This window comes from Alexandromys fortis, unplaced genomic scaffold, assembly GCF_014885135.2.
Source record: "Alexandromys fortis isolate MF-2015 unplaced genomic scaffold, M_Fortis_MF-2015_v1.1 scaffold_57, whole genome shotgun sequence".
NCBI classification, from domain to species: Eukaryota; Metazoa; Chordata; class Mammalia; order Rodentia; family Cricetidae; genus Alexandromys; species Alexandromys fortis.
Window position 1 is genome coordinate 2,060,327 of NW_026067941.1, and position 16,480 is coordinate 2,076,806.

Here is a 16,480-nt window from a genome sequence, read left to right on the forward strand (position 1 = left end):
TTTTGAGTCTGTTCTATTGCAAATCTAATGGTCTGTATCTCTGCCTCAACCAAGATATGTGTGTGAGAATTCCTCATTGAGTTTCTGCATGTTTCTCTTCCGCATTTATAAAGAATTTTTATATAATAATAGCACTATTCAATAACATATCAAACAGTTGCCTCATTGCTTTTGTACCAAGATGGAAGTGCTGGTCAAGTTCAATCATTTGCTTGCAGGAAATGCCTCTGTGCATTATCTGGGCCTATGTGATAGTTTAAGGTATAGAAGACTCAATTTATAGTGTCATTGTAAAATGTGTAGTAGATGTCACTAAATGATTCATGCATTTAGACAGAGATGTACTTTGTTAGTGAGTCATTGGATGGGAATAAACAATGAGGGAGAGGATCTAATGCAAAAGGCACCAGGGTTTGTGGTGGAGACTTAAAGTGACAGTAGGCGTCAGAGACTGTAGACAATGATGTGGATGCCCATATCCGTGCCTAGAGCTGCTTAGAGGTGTAGTACTCTAATCATTTTGTTTGTTTGCTTCTGCATCTTTTTAACCTGCTTAAATAACTCAGATTCTCATTTGTAATCTTTCTACATTTTCATTTTCAGCAACTCAAACAATAAATGCAAATCATAGCTGTTAATAATTAAGTAGTACAACATGAAATCTGTTGGCAAAGAAACCTAGCCTTGAAGAATCAATAGTTTACGGGAAAAACCGCTACAAACTCATTCAATATAAAATAGCAATAAATCAATAATAATAAGCCTCCAAGTTGCTTAGGTAATCATTTTATTTTGAATATAGAAATATAAAAATTAATAATTTCTCTGAGCAATATAAAAGATTTCTTGCCTTTAGACATGTCTAGAAGAAACCAAAAATAGAAAAAGAAATATATAAGTGCAGTTCCTCCTGACACACAAATATCAATTTAGTAAAATAAGGAATAATCTTTAGAATAGATATCTCACCGATTTTGGGATCATCTCATTGAAACATACAATTGTGGTTGCTAAGGTAACAGTAAATTAAAGTTATCTGGTTGTTTCTAGGAAATAAAGACCTTAGTATTTTTAAGAAAATTGTAATTTGATAAACCAAAGTGCCAACTATGTATATATGGAGCAGTGGATTAATATTTTCTAAAACCACTGTTTTAACTTTTGATGCAGATGTTTTCTGCTTGCTGGCAGTACTAGCATGCTTCTGATGTTTAACCATATCCTAAAGCTCTTAGGCTATGTAGATATTTGAAATGAAAATAGACAAACCAAAGTGCCCATATTCAGCTGTGATAATGCATGAACAGTCAGCTCTTGAGCCTAATTCATAAGGTAACTTTTAAGTTATCAGAATAATAAAGAAACTAAGAACCTACAGACATCTAAGAGGTACATGATACTCAACACACATTCCTCTCTTTGCTTCCTTACTGTGGATTCAAAGTTAACTAACTGCTTCATGCTCTTCCTACCACACCTTTACTGTAATAAGGAGGTTCCTTCCAAATTGTGAAGCAGATCCTTTTTTTTTATTCTTGAAGTTCATTGAATTCATTCATTAACAATGTCATACATTAATAGTGCATTTTGATTATCCTTAGACCCTACTTTATTTCTCTGGTACTTCTATCAGCCCTAATACCCCCTTCTCCTTACAGGTTCTTTTCCATATTCATGACTTTTTTGTTTGTTTATTTGTTACTTCCTGAGTTTAACCAAAGCTGTCTCAGTGACCATTGGTATGGAACTATCCACTGGATCCTAATGGTCTCATTAGCAAATTCTTTTGAAAGCTATTGTGTAGTAATAATGGGAGTAAAGCATACATTACCGAAGTCTTAAATTTGGGAATGTGAACTAATTATTGATAGAGGCACCTGGGAACCTGAACTGTTTGGTCACCAGTCCATAAAAGCCGGAGGTATACTCAGAGGAAGAAGGAATGGCCAACTTAGTACCCGCTAGTATATATTGGATAGTGTGTTGTGTATATAGCATACATGTGCATTTGCTAGCATATACATATGTAATCATTTAGTTGTATGTAATCAATATAGTCTTTATGAATGTATAATATCTATATACAGATATTTAAATATGTTCTTTGATAGATCATATGCTTTTGTGAGGAAACATTTTCCGGAACTCTTTGCTCTTGAATAGATATAGAATTTGCTTCTAAGATGGGTATTTTCTTCTTAGAAATTTGCCTTTGCCCTTTGCACCTATATGTACTGAGCATTCCCAACAGAGATGCTCTTTGATGAAAAGTTGGGGCCTCATAAGAATTAAAATTATCTTTTATTTTCAGTGGTGATGACAGATTGTTTACAAGAAAAAACTTGTTGGAAAAGGATTTTGGAATAAAAATGATAGCATTTGTGAAATGGATGTCTTGCTTATTTCATTTTATCTATACTGAACATACCTATAATGGTCTGAATATTATTTATATTGAAGAAAATCCCCACAAAGTCAAACAATTGTGGTGTATGCATCTGTTGATTAGGAAAGAAGTGTGCTTACTTTCTAGCTAAGAATATCTTTCTCTTTACCCAGTGAAGTCAATATGTATGCATTTTGATGTTCATTTTGATTTATTTTTCGTGATTTCCTAGGTTCAGTGCTACTACATTGGTGCATATTAGCTTTAACTCAGTGTATCATATGCTAATGCTTCCATCTCCTAATTTCCATCCATCCTGTATTCTTCAGTGAGCATTTGCATAGTGTGATAGCAACAGTGACTAGAAGTAATAGTCAGCCATAGAGGGGACCAGAGAGAGACACTGTTTCCTAAATCCTTACTTCATTAGAGCTCTCCTCACTTTAAACATGATCTGTCTGCTTCACATGTTGAAATCACTTGATTATTTTCTCAGTTGAAGCAGTTCCTTTGATTTATAACTTCTTTTTTAATGATAAGATACAGTATTAAATAGAATGCCTGTAGAGAGGGCTAAATTCAATATGTTCTTTGCCCAAAGATACCAATTCTAGAAGTAATCGGCTATTTTGTAGAATGAACCCTGTAATTAATACAATGTAGCAAAGCTGGTATAAGTCATAATAAAGCAGTTCTCCTTTCATGTTGCTTTGATATGAATGGTTTCCAATTAAAAATATTTTACTCTATATGTATAACAGTCCTGATTTTTTTTTTCTGCTGCTTTTCCTTCTTTACTTTCAACTTTATCTTAAATGAACTTCTCTTGGACCCATAAGGCCAGTCTGTTTTTGCATTCCTCAGTTTTGATTTATTTTGGCAGGAGGACTGGATGCGGTTGACAGATCATATCTGAGAGGGGCTTTGGTAATTGCTCGTACTGTTCAGCGACTGTGCTGCTGAACAGATGGGCACAGTGAATACTGAACGTGTTCTGGACCTCTGCATCCTTCTTCGTTTCGTGAGCAGGAAGCATTGCCAGCATTTTCCTTATTGTCTATTAGATATAAGCACTTGGATTTTCTCATCATTTTTTGACTCATAACTATCTCACATTTGTGGCTGGGTTCTCAGCTACCTCTCATACTGCCCCCTTTCTTGTATTTTTTTTAAAGAGAGAAAATTCTCAAGATGTTAGTGCATGCTGTCATGAAAGGGTGCCAACAGTTCTTACAGACTTGTTAAAAGATTTATTTTTTGCACAAGAATTACACATATGGCCTGGAATGATAATATTAGGATCTGTGTTGGTTGAGATAATTGGCAGATCACACCTCAAGAAAGTGATTGGCTGGCTGGCCTATTTCATTTGAATCTGTTGTTTCCATCACAGTCATATTCCCATTATGGAGTATATTACTACATGCAAAAACTGTAACTTAACCCATTTGCTAAGGGGCATGTGGTAGTTGAGTTTGAATTGTTTAAAACATTTTCTTATATTAATGATTTGGCTGGCCAATTTAGTAGCAGCCATCAAAATCAAATGAACAAAGATGGGAGATCCCAGTAATGGCAGATCTACAAAGCTGGCTTTCCAGGGGAGGAGCAGCTGTTGCCCAGGTCAAGCTAAGGGAGTCTGAGCAGAAACCTAGGGCGCCAGAAGTAACAAATGGAATCTTGACTTCATCTCAGTGAAGATTCACCATTTACATAGTGACTTCTTTGTGGTTGGAGAGGTAACTGTGCTGTTTTGTCTTTATAACCAGATGCCTTTCAGCACACAGCAAGTCTGAATAGAACTGCTTGAGACTTAAGGCAAAGGTGTTCTTCTTCTTTACTGATGACAATTGAGAAAATTGAATATAATACTCAGTTTATAAATGTTAATTCAAAATTTACCTAAATATGAACTTTTTTTTTTTTTTTTTTTTTTTTTTTTGGTTTTTTNTTGGTTTTTCAAGACAGGGTTTCTCTGTGGCTTTGGAGCCTGTCCTGGAACTAGCTCTGTAGACCAGGCTGGTCTCAACTCACAAAGATCCGCCTGCCTCTGCCTCCGAGTGCTGGGATTAAAGGCGTGCGCCACCACCGCCCGGCCTAAATATGAACTTTTTGTTTTTTGAGACAGGGTCTGTCTACATAACCCTACCTGTCCCGGAAATCTATCTGTAGATCATGCTGGCCTTGAACTCCCAGAGATCTGCTGCTTCTGCTTACCCAGTGCTAGGATTAAAGGCCTGCACCACCAAGCCCTGCAATATCAGCACCTGTAAAACATTCTTTTTTTTTTTAACACCCAATTCTTATGATGAATATGGGCATTTATTTATGCTTATAAAAAGATGCTAAATTTAAATCGTTTCCCTTTGCTTTCAAGTCCGTTATTCACTGTGTGAGTATGTGAAGGAATATGGCCAGGCTTGAATGCGTACTTTCATGTTAAATGCAAGGGAGAAGATGTTTCTGTACTTTAGGCATGAAAGCTTAGTTTTCACAGTCCCTTGTAGGGGGTAGTGTACGTTTAGTTTTCATTCAAAATGAGTGTCTCACAGAAGTGATGGAGCAGGACAGGTTTCCACTGAAGTCCTCTGTTTCTCATTTATATTATTAGAGATTAGGAGAAGAGAAAGTGCTATCGCTGCTTGTCTTTAAACATTCCCTCTACTTCATGTGTTAATTAGATATTTTAATGCTAGCAAATAAAGTTATGTTTTTATTTGCCCTTTTCCTCTTGGCTTGAATAACCTTCTTTAAAAAAAAACTCTAAAAATGTCATTTTGTATGTTCACTGGGTCATTATAAGCAATTTCATCCTTCTCCCCCTACTAAGACAAATGATTTTGGCAATTATCACAGTAATTATTATAAAATGAAAAGATCCCTTGAAATAATGTCACTTTCAACAAGAAATAACTGAGACCCAAGAAGCTTGGGATGTGTGTCAGACTGTACATGTCAAGTGAAGGACTGGAGCTGAAGTGGGTCCTCCTTTCCTTCTGTAGAGTTCTTATTGTCCGCATGCTGCCTCCTGTCACACCTTCTCTCTGGAGGTTGCCTGGGGAAAGGCACAAGTATGCACCGCTCAGTCTACTTCAGTAGTTACTCTCAATGTTTCCCTACGTTTTAATAGTAGAATATAGAACTCCAGTTTATTTTCCATAAGCCATATATTCTTACAAGTTTCATACATATTTATTGAATGAATGAATTAATCTAGTGGCTTGGTTCTGCATATGCAGTATTTATGACTGAAAACAAGATGTTAAAATCAGAAAAGAAACCAAGATGGATCCATCTGTCTATTTGAAGGCCCTTGTTGAATAAAATGAGGCACCAACACAGTTGTACAATTGAACACAAGTCATTGTTCATTATCAGAACCAGAGCAAGTGGCAGAGTGTTAGAAATTTTCAGAATATTATGAGTGTTCATTTTATCACCCCTAATTCTAGATGCAGATTTTTACCTACATATATATCATATAAAGATAATATTATTGCAATGCAATATGTAATATAAATATATATTTGAAATTGATATTATTATTCAAGTTATATTTATCTTGTATAATGGAAATATCACTCAGCACTCAAAGAAAAGTGGACTTCTGTTTTTGCATAGTTGTTTGGTCTCATATTTTTCCTTTTTTAAAAATACTAGAAGTATTTTCATTATTTATCTTAGTAGATACAAGGTGAATCTTTATTTTCTATTTGCAGCAGAACATTGATTGTTGATCCCAGGTTGCTGATTATTGATCAACTATAGATCCTGCTCCTTTCTCGTTTGCATATAGGACTTCCATCTTAGTATATCTCTTTCTGTTTATTTGCTTTATTTTATTTTATTTTATTTTATTTTTTTGAGACAGTGTTTCTCTGTGTAACAGCCTGAGCAGTTCTTGGAACTAGCTCTTGTAGACCACACTTGCCTTGAGCTCACAAAGATCCACTTTCCTCTACCTTCTGAGTGCTGGGCTTAAAGGGGTGTGCCACCATTACCTGACAGATATCTATTTTTATATCTCAGGTCAGTAATATGTATTTCTTACTGGCTTTTTATCATGGGATTTCTCATTGTCATTTCTAACCTGAAATTATAGTCTTTTTCGCCGATTATGAAATATATACAGAATTGACATAGTTATGTTCTTTTGATGGCTCTCTGAATTAGTAGGTTATTTGTCCTATTGCATTAAAAAAAGAGTTGTTTCACCTCAGGGAACTATCAACTTTCTTGCATAAATGTATTTGTGCTTGAAAATTGAAGCAATACACTATTAATTTCATAAAACTGTTGGTCTGACTTTCAAAGTTAACATTGCTTGAATTAGATCTGGAATTTCCCTGAAAGAACAGGTAAAGAAGCAAATGTTTAATAGCTACTTTTTGCCTGATCTCTTGGGCTGGTAGCAAAGAACAAATGTGGGGTGGTGTTGAAATTAGTTTGGGTGCCTGGAAAAATAAAATATCTAGGCCAAAATAACTTTACAACACCACAATTACTTTGCTCCCATCTGAAAAAAATGCTGCTTGTGTTCAATAGCTCTTGTTAAAGTGAAAAACTCCAGGATTCCATTAATAATGAATAGGCCCAAAAATGCATCAGTGCTTTTATAATGTAGATGAAGGTAAGATGTCACGTCAGGAATGGAAATTTGCATATTAGAATAATTAACTTATCTTGTTCTTTAAAGGAATAAATGGCTATGAATATTCATGCTCAATTAAAATATTAATGGTATACTGATACTTCAGTTTTAGGTCTCTAGCCATCTATAAATAGTTTCATTTATACTTGATTAACTGTGAAGGGATACTTCAGCACACAGTATAATATATTGACTTTTTGTCTCTGAAATGAACATGCCATACCTGACGTATGTAAATACTTTGTTTATTTATGCAATACATCATTTCTCATGTAAAGGAAATATTGGTTTTGATTATAGAGTAAGCATGGGCACAGGTCGATTGTCTCTAGGTTCTAAAATAGTTCTCTTCTACTGTAGTTGAAGTAGTAGTCTTCATGTAGTCACTTTATCTCTGTTAGGTTATTTTCATTATTTGCTTTCCCTCCCTCCCTCTCTCCCTTCCTCCCTCCCTCCTTCCCTCTCTCCCTCCCTCCTTTCCTCCCTCCTTCCTTTCTTTTGAAACCCCCGAGCCTTGAGTATTCCCTTAAATTACATCTCTAGCTCTAATTTAACTTTTTATTGTGGTAAACTATGTATAATACAAAATATTGTATCTTTCCCATTTTAAAGTGTATTTGTAGAGTAATTTTATACTACATTCACATTTTTGTCCAGCTATCAATGTCATCTGTCTCTGGAATTCTGTTTTGTCTTGGGATGTCAAACTGTATTCATTTAGTCTTAACCCATTTCAGTCCTCTTTGTAGCCTGTGGCTATCACCATTGTTTCTGTCTCTATGAATTTGTCTTTTCTAGGTTTAACATAAACAATACAAGCAATATTTGTGTTTCTAGGACTGGCATAGTTTTTCACAACTGAGGGAAAAGAGTCCTAGCTTATACTGCTGTCCTCCGCATACTGAGGAGCTCCCCTAGAATTTTAGGAACCCAACTCAGACCACACAGTGGTTTATAGCTTCAAGGTAAAAAAGAATTTCAGGACTGCCAGGAATGATAAAGCAGAATTAGGTATTTTATTAAAAAATAGGATAGGCCTAAACCTGAGGGTTAAGGAGAAAGGGAAGCAGTCATAAAGTAAGACATAGCCAGTATGGATATACTTCCTGTTCTGTTTGAAGGTTTAAGTTACAATAGCTATATTTTCAGTTATAAATGAGTGAGTTTATGAAATATGTAACAAGCAAATTAAGAAAACAGATCCTATTTAGCAGAATGACTTTAAATCTGGTGCTCACAATATCCAGGAGACAGCCAGCTGGAGTTCCTGATGCAGTTCTGTGTTCAACAGAGTTCCTGTGGAGAGACGTCCATGTAAAGGAAACAGACAAACAAATATAAGAATAAGACAAATAATAAATGAGAGGTAGCTAGTAAAACATGGTCAAAACATCAGAAATAGCTGGAGAAATGCTGCTAAAACAGTCACGGTCAAGTCCTGCCAGATTTCTTCGGAGAGTAGAGCTGTCTTGCCATGGAGAAGTTTTCAGGGATTAGATTCTGGTCTTACTGCAGGTTTCTTTATGCCACGAGACAAACAGTGGGCATGTTGGTTGGAATTTGGTTTTCTTATTGCTGCTTTTATTGCTGCACAAGTTTGTAATACTCTTAGTCGTTGATAATCTCCTGTCACCGTCTTAGAATGCCAGAAGTCTAGCATGTTCCAGGACAGGGAGTCTTGAGGACATATAAGATAAGCCTGCTTTCTTGCTCTGAGTCCCCTCTCAGCAAGTGGAAAAAGCAGACCAGCTTACTCATATACTCAACCTCTGACAACGGTAGAAGATAAGACATAGGCATGGACTCCTCAAAGACGAATCTCAGGGAACTGTCTTAGCAGTAGCCATGTGGACCTTCTGTGGTTTTCATGTTACAGCTCAAAACTTTCTCCTTTTGTCTCTCTTTTTGAAGTGAGATTTATAGGATGGCTCTGGACATGCCTTGGGTGAATCTGATAAGGTCGAACCAAGAGTTATTGGAGCCACACACAGTACATGTTATTTCCCTGTAAACCTGTAAACAGAATTTCCATTGAGAATCCTAGAAATTTCTAGATTTACAGCTGGGAAAGGATCCAAACCTTAAACTTAAAGTTGACATTGTATTGGAATTCTTGGTTTTCTACTGTCAACAGACTTTGATCTGTTTCTGGGGGAGGGACTTCTCACAGCACCAGAATTTCTGCTTTGTCTCAGTTCAGCTTCACTTAGCATAAAGTCCTCAAGTCTCACCCATGTTGTAGAATGTTATGAGATTACCTACTGTGAGGCTGCATAGCAATCTCTCATGCATATGTACCATATTTTTTATTAATCTGTTTATGAATTTCTTATAGATTTGGGATATTGTAAATAATCTTGAGATAGAAATACAGCTTATAAATACCTGTTTGAGGACCACCCCACACCTTTCTTTTCCTTGGGTATACCCAAAAATAGACTTGCTGGATCATATGATACATCATTTTATTTTAGGAGGAGCACATCTTAGCATTTTTCCATAGACTAATACTTTTTCCCTTTCCAACCAGTGGTACATACGGTTACTATCCTGTCCACATTCTCAACAACATTTGAACAATTTTGAAAGTACAAAACAAAATTTAAAAATCTTTCTTCAATCCTCCTTGACTCTTCAAATTTTAGCATTGACTCAGGTTTCAGATGAGGTTCCAGGTTTATCGTCCTATCCCAGACACCCCTCATGACACCTGTAGGTCCTCTTTCCAGCCTGTCCTTTAACATGAGGCCTTCAGGTGAGTGCATCTGCAGATGTTGTTTGTGTCTCACCCTGTGTAGCTCATGCCCCTCACATCGTAAGTGTTCAGAACAGCTGTTGAAGTTAAAACGCCTCTATCGTCCATCAACCAGGGACTTGTAAGGAGTTAATTAAAGCCTCTCTCTTGCTAGATTCCCTGTCGGAAATTTCTTGCAAGCCATGCTTTGATTGTGTGTTTCCAAATATCTGCTTTAAGAGATATGCCGACTGAGTCTATGAAGACTACTTCACTTTTTAATGTTGCTTTTGAAGTTAGATCAGAAAGTGTTTGCACCCACCAGCTATGCTGATTTCTTAATGCTGCTTAGAAATTTCAAGTGGCTTGGAAGCTCTGAGATGATCCAGCAAGAAGCTTGATTTTAGAGATCAGAAGGCTGAATTGTCAAATAACTTTAGCAGTGTTTGTCAAGAACAGCACTTAGTGGTGCATTTTTTTTTTTTCACGGTCCGGTTGGTAAAGGGTCTCACATTATATGGCCTATTCATTAAGGCAAAGTAAAAGACCATGCTTTACAATCCTATTAGATTCAGGCTTCACAACATATTTGGTTAAATATGGTTCCTCATACTACTTGTCTTTATGCAGTCATAGCCATTGCACTGTTTCTACTTGGAAAGTGACATTTGAAGTAGTCTAGTGACTTCAGTGTGAGCATGGATGGCAGTCAGAACACTCGGGGTTTCAAACAGCAGTGAAAACAAAGCATGAGGATCAGAATTGCTGTTCTCAAGATAATCATAAAAACATCTTAAACAATAGGTATACATTCAAAAGATAGGACAGTTGAGAGGAAACAAGCTCAGAGGAATTCCTGGGTCTTACAAGCTTCATTCTTGCAGATGAGTTGCATCTTTTAGGAATTAGTAGTTTATGATGCAATCAAGAAATATTTCATTTTAGTGTTTTAATAGCATTTTTTGGACATAATTATGTTGTGTAAGTCACTTATTTAAACTGTACAGTTCTGTAATTTGGGGTATGTTTGTTCAAATACCATAGTTTTATAAGCTAAGAATACCTTTTATAGTGGTTTATTTTTACTTTTGTTTTTATAGTCTTACAAAAGCTATCTATTCTTTTTGTTTGTTTGCTTTTGTTTTTTTTTTAATTTACTAGATTTTTTTTTAAAAACAATACCAATCCAAGTTCCCACTCCCTCCCCTCCTCTCACACACCCTCCCACCCCATGCCCATTCAATCCTCAGAGAGGGTAAGTCACATAGTTTTGTGGAAGACCCAAGGCCCTCCCTACTATATCTGGGCTGAGCAAGGTATACATCCAAAGAGAATAGATTCCCAAATAACCAGTACAAGCAGTAGGGATAATTCCTGGTGCTACTGCCAGTGGCCCCTCAGTCTGCCCCAGCCATACAACTGTCACCCACATTCAGAGGGACTAGTTTGGTCCTATGCTTGTTCCTTCCCAGTCTGGCTGGAGTTGGTGAGCTCCTATTAGCTCAGGTAAACTGTTTCAGTGGGTGAACCCATCATGGTCTTGACCTCTTTGCTCATATGCTTACTCCTTCCACTCTTCAGCTGGACTTTGGGGGCTCAGTCCATGTTCCGATGTGGGTCTCTGCCTCTGTTTCCATCAGTTGCCGGATGAGCGTTCTATGGTGATATTTAAGTTAATCATCAGTCTGACTACAGGGCAAGTTAAGATCGGGGCCCCCTCCCCCTCTATTGCTTAGGGTCTTAGTCGGGATCATCCTTGTGGATTCCTGGGAATTTCTCTAGAGCCAGGTTTCTGCTAACTCTATAATGGCTCCCTCAATCAAAATATCTCTTTCCTTGCTCTCATCTTTGTCCTTCCTCCATCTTGACTATCCCATTCCCTCAAGTTCTCCTCAATCTTTCCCTTCTCTCCTATCTTCTTTCCCCCACCCCCATGCTCCCAGTTTTGTCAGGTGATCTTGTTTGTTTCCAGTTTCCAGGTGAGTCTGTATATTCTTTTCTTTGGGTTCACCTTATTACTTAGCTCAATTTCCTTTGTTTATAGCTAGTATCCACTTATGAGTGAGTACATACCATATTCATCATTGTGGGTCTGGGTTATTTCACTCAGGATAGTGTTTTTTAAATCCATCTGTTTGCATATAAAATTCAAGATGCCATTTTTTTTGTTTTGTTTTTACCTCTAAGTAGAACTCTAATGTATAAATGTGCGACATTTTCTTTATCCATTCTTCTGTTGAGAAGCATCTAGGTTGTTTCCAGGTTCTGGCTATTACCCATCCAGAGGCCATCCAAACTACTAGCCACACCCTGCCCCCAACTCACCTATCCTCCTGCAACCTTGGTGGAACTCTAAAACACAGCTTTCTCCAATACTGAGGGGACATAAGAGGAGAGTGAACAGCCACATGGCTGATGCCCCACTCTCTGGTACCTCCACAGTGGGACAAAACCCCGGGCCCCTCCCCCAACTGCCAAGGCTTTTCTAGCCAGCCAGCAGGGAGTTTCCTGCTGCTAGGCTCCCCCAAAACCCAAACCCATCCATTGGACCTCCCTCCCCAAGCTTCTAGCCACACTTTGCCTAAAGAGCTGAGAGTTTGCTATAATACTGAGGGGACCAAGAGCTTGCTACAACACTGAGGGGATTAAGAGAGAGCACCAAGAGAGCAAACCAGGAGAGAAGACCAAGAGAGCAGTCGTATAGAGACCTCAGAGGCTTTCTGAGACAGACACTGACAGTACAGAGCTGACCAAGAAAAACTCCCAAATACTCACACAGACACTGCAAGTATTGGACCAAGATGCAAAGACACTGCCTGCCTCATTTGAGGGACGATCTATTCTTTATTTACTTCATTTTCACGAGATTTTATATGTTTTTGTCCTAAATTGTTAATCATAATTTTAGCCACATTTTTCAGCACGTTTTTCCATATACAAGTCCTATGTTTAACTTGTATTTCTCATAGTGGCAATCCCTCATGTGGCATACAGAATTCATTCATTCGTTTGTTCATTGTTTATCAAACGTCTGCCATGTTGTTGGTATTGAAGAATCTTTGACTTGGTGATCATGTCAACATTAACAACAGCAGAGAACTAAAATACTTCCATGGAGGTGATGTTCAGTATGTTGTGGTGTCCTGTTGGTTTATTGTTGACTTGACAGGAGCTGTATGGGAAGAGGGACTCTCAATTGAGTAATTGCCTCCAGAAGATTTAACCGCAGGTACTTCCTGTTGTGCATATTCTTGATTGATAATTAATATGGGAGGGCCCAGCACATTTTGGACAGTACCACCCCTAGGCACATCATTCCCACTATTATAAGAAAACAGAGCCAGGGCTGGAGAGATGGCTCAGTGGCTAAGAGCACTGCCTGCTCTTCCAAAGGTCCTGAGTTCAATTCCCAGCAACCACATGGTGGCTCACAACCATCTGTAATGAGTTCTGGTGCCCTCTTCTGGCCTGCAGGCATACATGCAGACAGAATACTAAGACTACGGAATATATAATAAAAATACGTTAGTTCCAGGACAGGAACCGTAAAAGCTACAGAGAAACCCTGTCTCAAAAATCAAAATAAATAAATGTGTTGTAATATGAGCGGCAGGGCTGCGTCCCCAGCACCCCGGGCGCCTGGCTAGCTTATTCCCCAAAATAACAACATACAAATTGTATTCATTTAAACACTGCTTGGCCCATTAGCTCTAGCCTCTTCTCGGCTAACTCTTGCACCTGGACTAGCCCATTTCTAATAATCTCTGTAGCCCACGAGGTGGCTTTCCAGGGAAGATATTAACTTACGTCCATCCTGGGTCGGAGTTCAATCGTGTCTGCCTCAGAGAGCACAGCTATCACATCTGCCAGGGAGACGGGAGCATGGCTGGCGTCTCTGCTCCAGAGAGCAGAGCTGTTGAGTCTGAGCTCACTTCCTCTTCCTCCCAGCATTCTGTTCTGTTTACTCCTCCCACCTATGTTTTAACCTATGAGGGCCAAGCAGTTTCTTTATTATAATTAACCAATGACCTTCCTCCATCATAAATGAATAAAAAATAAATAAATAAATCTTTTTTTTTTTTTTAAAGAAAGAAAATAGAGCCAGAGGTGATAGATGACTTAGGTGAACTATGTCTTCCAGACACAGCAGATCTGATGCACATATGAATTCACAGGGACGGTGGCAGTATGCACAAGACCTGCACAGACTCAAGCCAGACCACCCGAGTTCTGTGAGGAGGTGGACACGGGCCCCACCCCAACTAAGAAAGTGTCTGAAATTGATGCCTGCTGGCAAAAGGAAAACTGGTTTTCTTCAGTGGTCTCTCACTGAGAATATCAGTCACATTTTGGGCTAGGTTCCATGCTCAGGAGTAGTTGGTAACACAAAATAAACTTAGTGGGTTTTTTTTTTTTTTTTTTTTTTTTTAGTTTTTTGAGACAGGGTTTCTCTGTGGCTTTGGAGCCTGTCCTGGAACTAGCTCGGTAGACCAGGCTGGTCTCGAACTCACAGAGATCCGCCTGCCTCTGCCTCCCGAGTGCTGGGATTAAAGGCGTGCGCCACCACCGCCCGGCACTTAGTGGTATTTTTGTGACATCTTTTTATTTTGTTTTGTTTCCTTTTGCTATGTTTGGAATTTTTTTGTCTTATTGGTGTTTTGCTTGTTTTAGTTTTCATTTTTTTTTAAAGAAATATGTGGGTAGGAATATGGGGAGGATCTAGAAGAATATAGGGTGGCCTGATCGACAAATGCTATTTTTTCCAATTTAAAATAATGATTAATGCTCCCCCTCCTCACAAAAGTAGTCAGAGCATGGTATGGGGGAGCAAGTGTGAAACACACCTCCATGATCTCTCTGTATCAGTTCCTACTCCAGGTTCCTGCCCTATTTGAGTTGCTGTCCTGACTTTTTTTTTTTTTTTTTTTATAATGGACTGTACTATGGAACTGTAAGCTGAAATAAATCCTTTCAGATTTCTTTTGGTCTTGTATTTTATCACAGTGAATAGACACGCTAACTATGATACATAGGAAACTAGAGCCAGACAATTGGGTGGTGTAGACGGTTGGACAAAAGCAGCAATGTAGCTGGGTCTCAGATAATGGGTAAGAGCTGACTTGGTATACTGGTTAGAGAATCCCAAGAAAAGGCCTCACTGTATACAAGTTTAAAGATTTTTAAGAACCTGCTGCATCTAGAGGAAGACAAGCAGTTTCTTCAGTGTTATGCCTTTGAGGAGAAAAGAGAGGAAAGAATTTGGAAAGAAATAGAGGGGAGAAGGTGTGATTTTGAAAGGCTCACGATGCCATTGAAAGAATAGTCTTATTATCCTAAAGACATTGGTAGCCTTTGAAGGTTGGTAGTAGAGAAGGGAGACATGAGGAAACTGATGAAGATTTTAAGCATAGCTTTGTTGTAGTCAAAATTTGAAAGAATTTTAATGATCAATTTGGAACGCAAGGGCAGTGGGACAGGAGACCAAAAGATGATGATGTTGTTCCTGTTAGTAGTGATAAATGGTGTCTGAATTGCATGGTGGCTGTGCCTGGGACGATGCTGTGGGGTGGAAATGCAGGGAAGTGCAGGGAAGGAAGGATGGTCCTGCCTGACTGGTGGAGAGTCTTACTTGGGAGCATGAAGGGTGAAATTCTAAGAAGAGGAGCTCATATTGCAACTTACTGTATTTGATACCTGTGAGATAGTCAGGTAAAATCTAATGCACATACGGGGAGTGATCTGGACCAAACATGAATTTTAAGGTATCATTAGTGTTCAGGTAATACTTGACATTTTTTTCTTACAATAGCTGCCAAATATACTTTCTTGTGTTATCAACATGTGTTGTTGTATTTTAAGCATTTTTAATCTTGGAATATTTTTTCCAATTTATATTTTGTCTTTAAATTTTTTAAATTTTTATCTTTTATATATATCAGTGTTCCAAATACTTTTCATATGACAAAAGTTCTTATCAAAAGAAACAAAACATTTGAAACTACTCATTTATGAAAATCCAACATTCAAGGTTTCAATATATATTTTTGAATGTAAGTCTCATAAATTTTAGGTTCCATCCATTCTGTATTATTTTAACATTGTGTTTATAAAATTGTTACATTGTTTGATTATTTGTGTGTGCTGTGTATTTGTTTAAGTTCACATACACCTGTACCACAGTGCACATGTAGAGAGGTGAGAAGACAACTGGCGTTATGAAAGGAGTGGAATCTCAGGTAGTGGCAGGAGATTCTTCTCAGATAGTCAGGTTTGGAGGTACCTCCCTTACCTGCATTTGCCCCTGTGTTTGTAATTTTTATTTTCCATTTTCTTCACATTTCTTACTTATGCAAACAAAGGTTGAGCTCAATGTACCTTTTTGAAGAACAGTGGTTATTGTATGCAAAACTATTGGCAAATGTTGCATAGCTACTGTTCTGTGAAACTGAGATAATTTTTATGCATATATGTTTTTGTTTTTCTTACCCACGCACATTTATTCCTCATTAGGCAAGCTGGTGGGTCCCCATTTTTGCACATAGACATATCCATGTTATAAGGCACCCTGTTATCACAGCTTACTATAGACGAGCCATACTAGGACTCAGTCAACCTTCATGCTCCTGAACACCTGGCTATTTTTTCTTAATATTTCTAATCCAGGCTACCCGTGAGTTAAATTATTATTATCTATAATCATAAATAATAA

At 37.8% G+C, this 16,480-nt stretch overlaps 1 protein-coding gene across 3 annotated transcripts in view; it reads left to right on the forward strand.

Annotated features, from left to right (window-relative positions):
- Window positions 1-16,480, forward strand: part of Exoc4 (exocyst complex component 4) — a 739,210-nt gene that overhangs the window by 296,966 nt on the left and 425,764 nt on the right. The window lies entirely within an intron of this gene.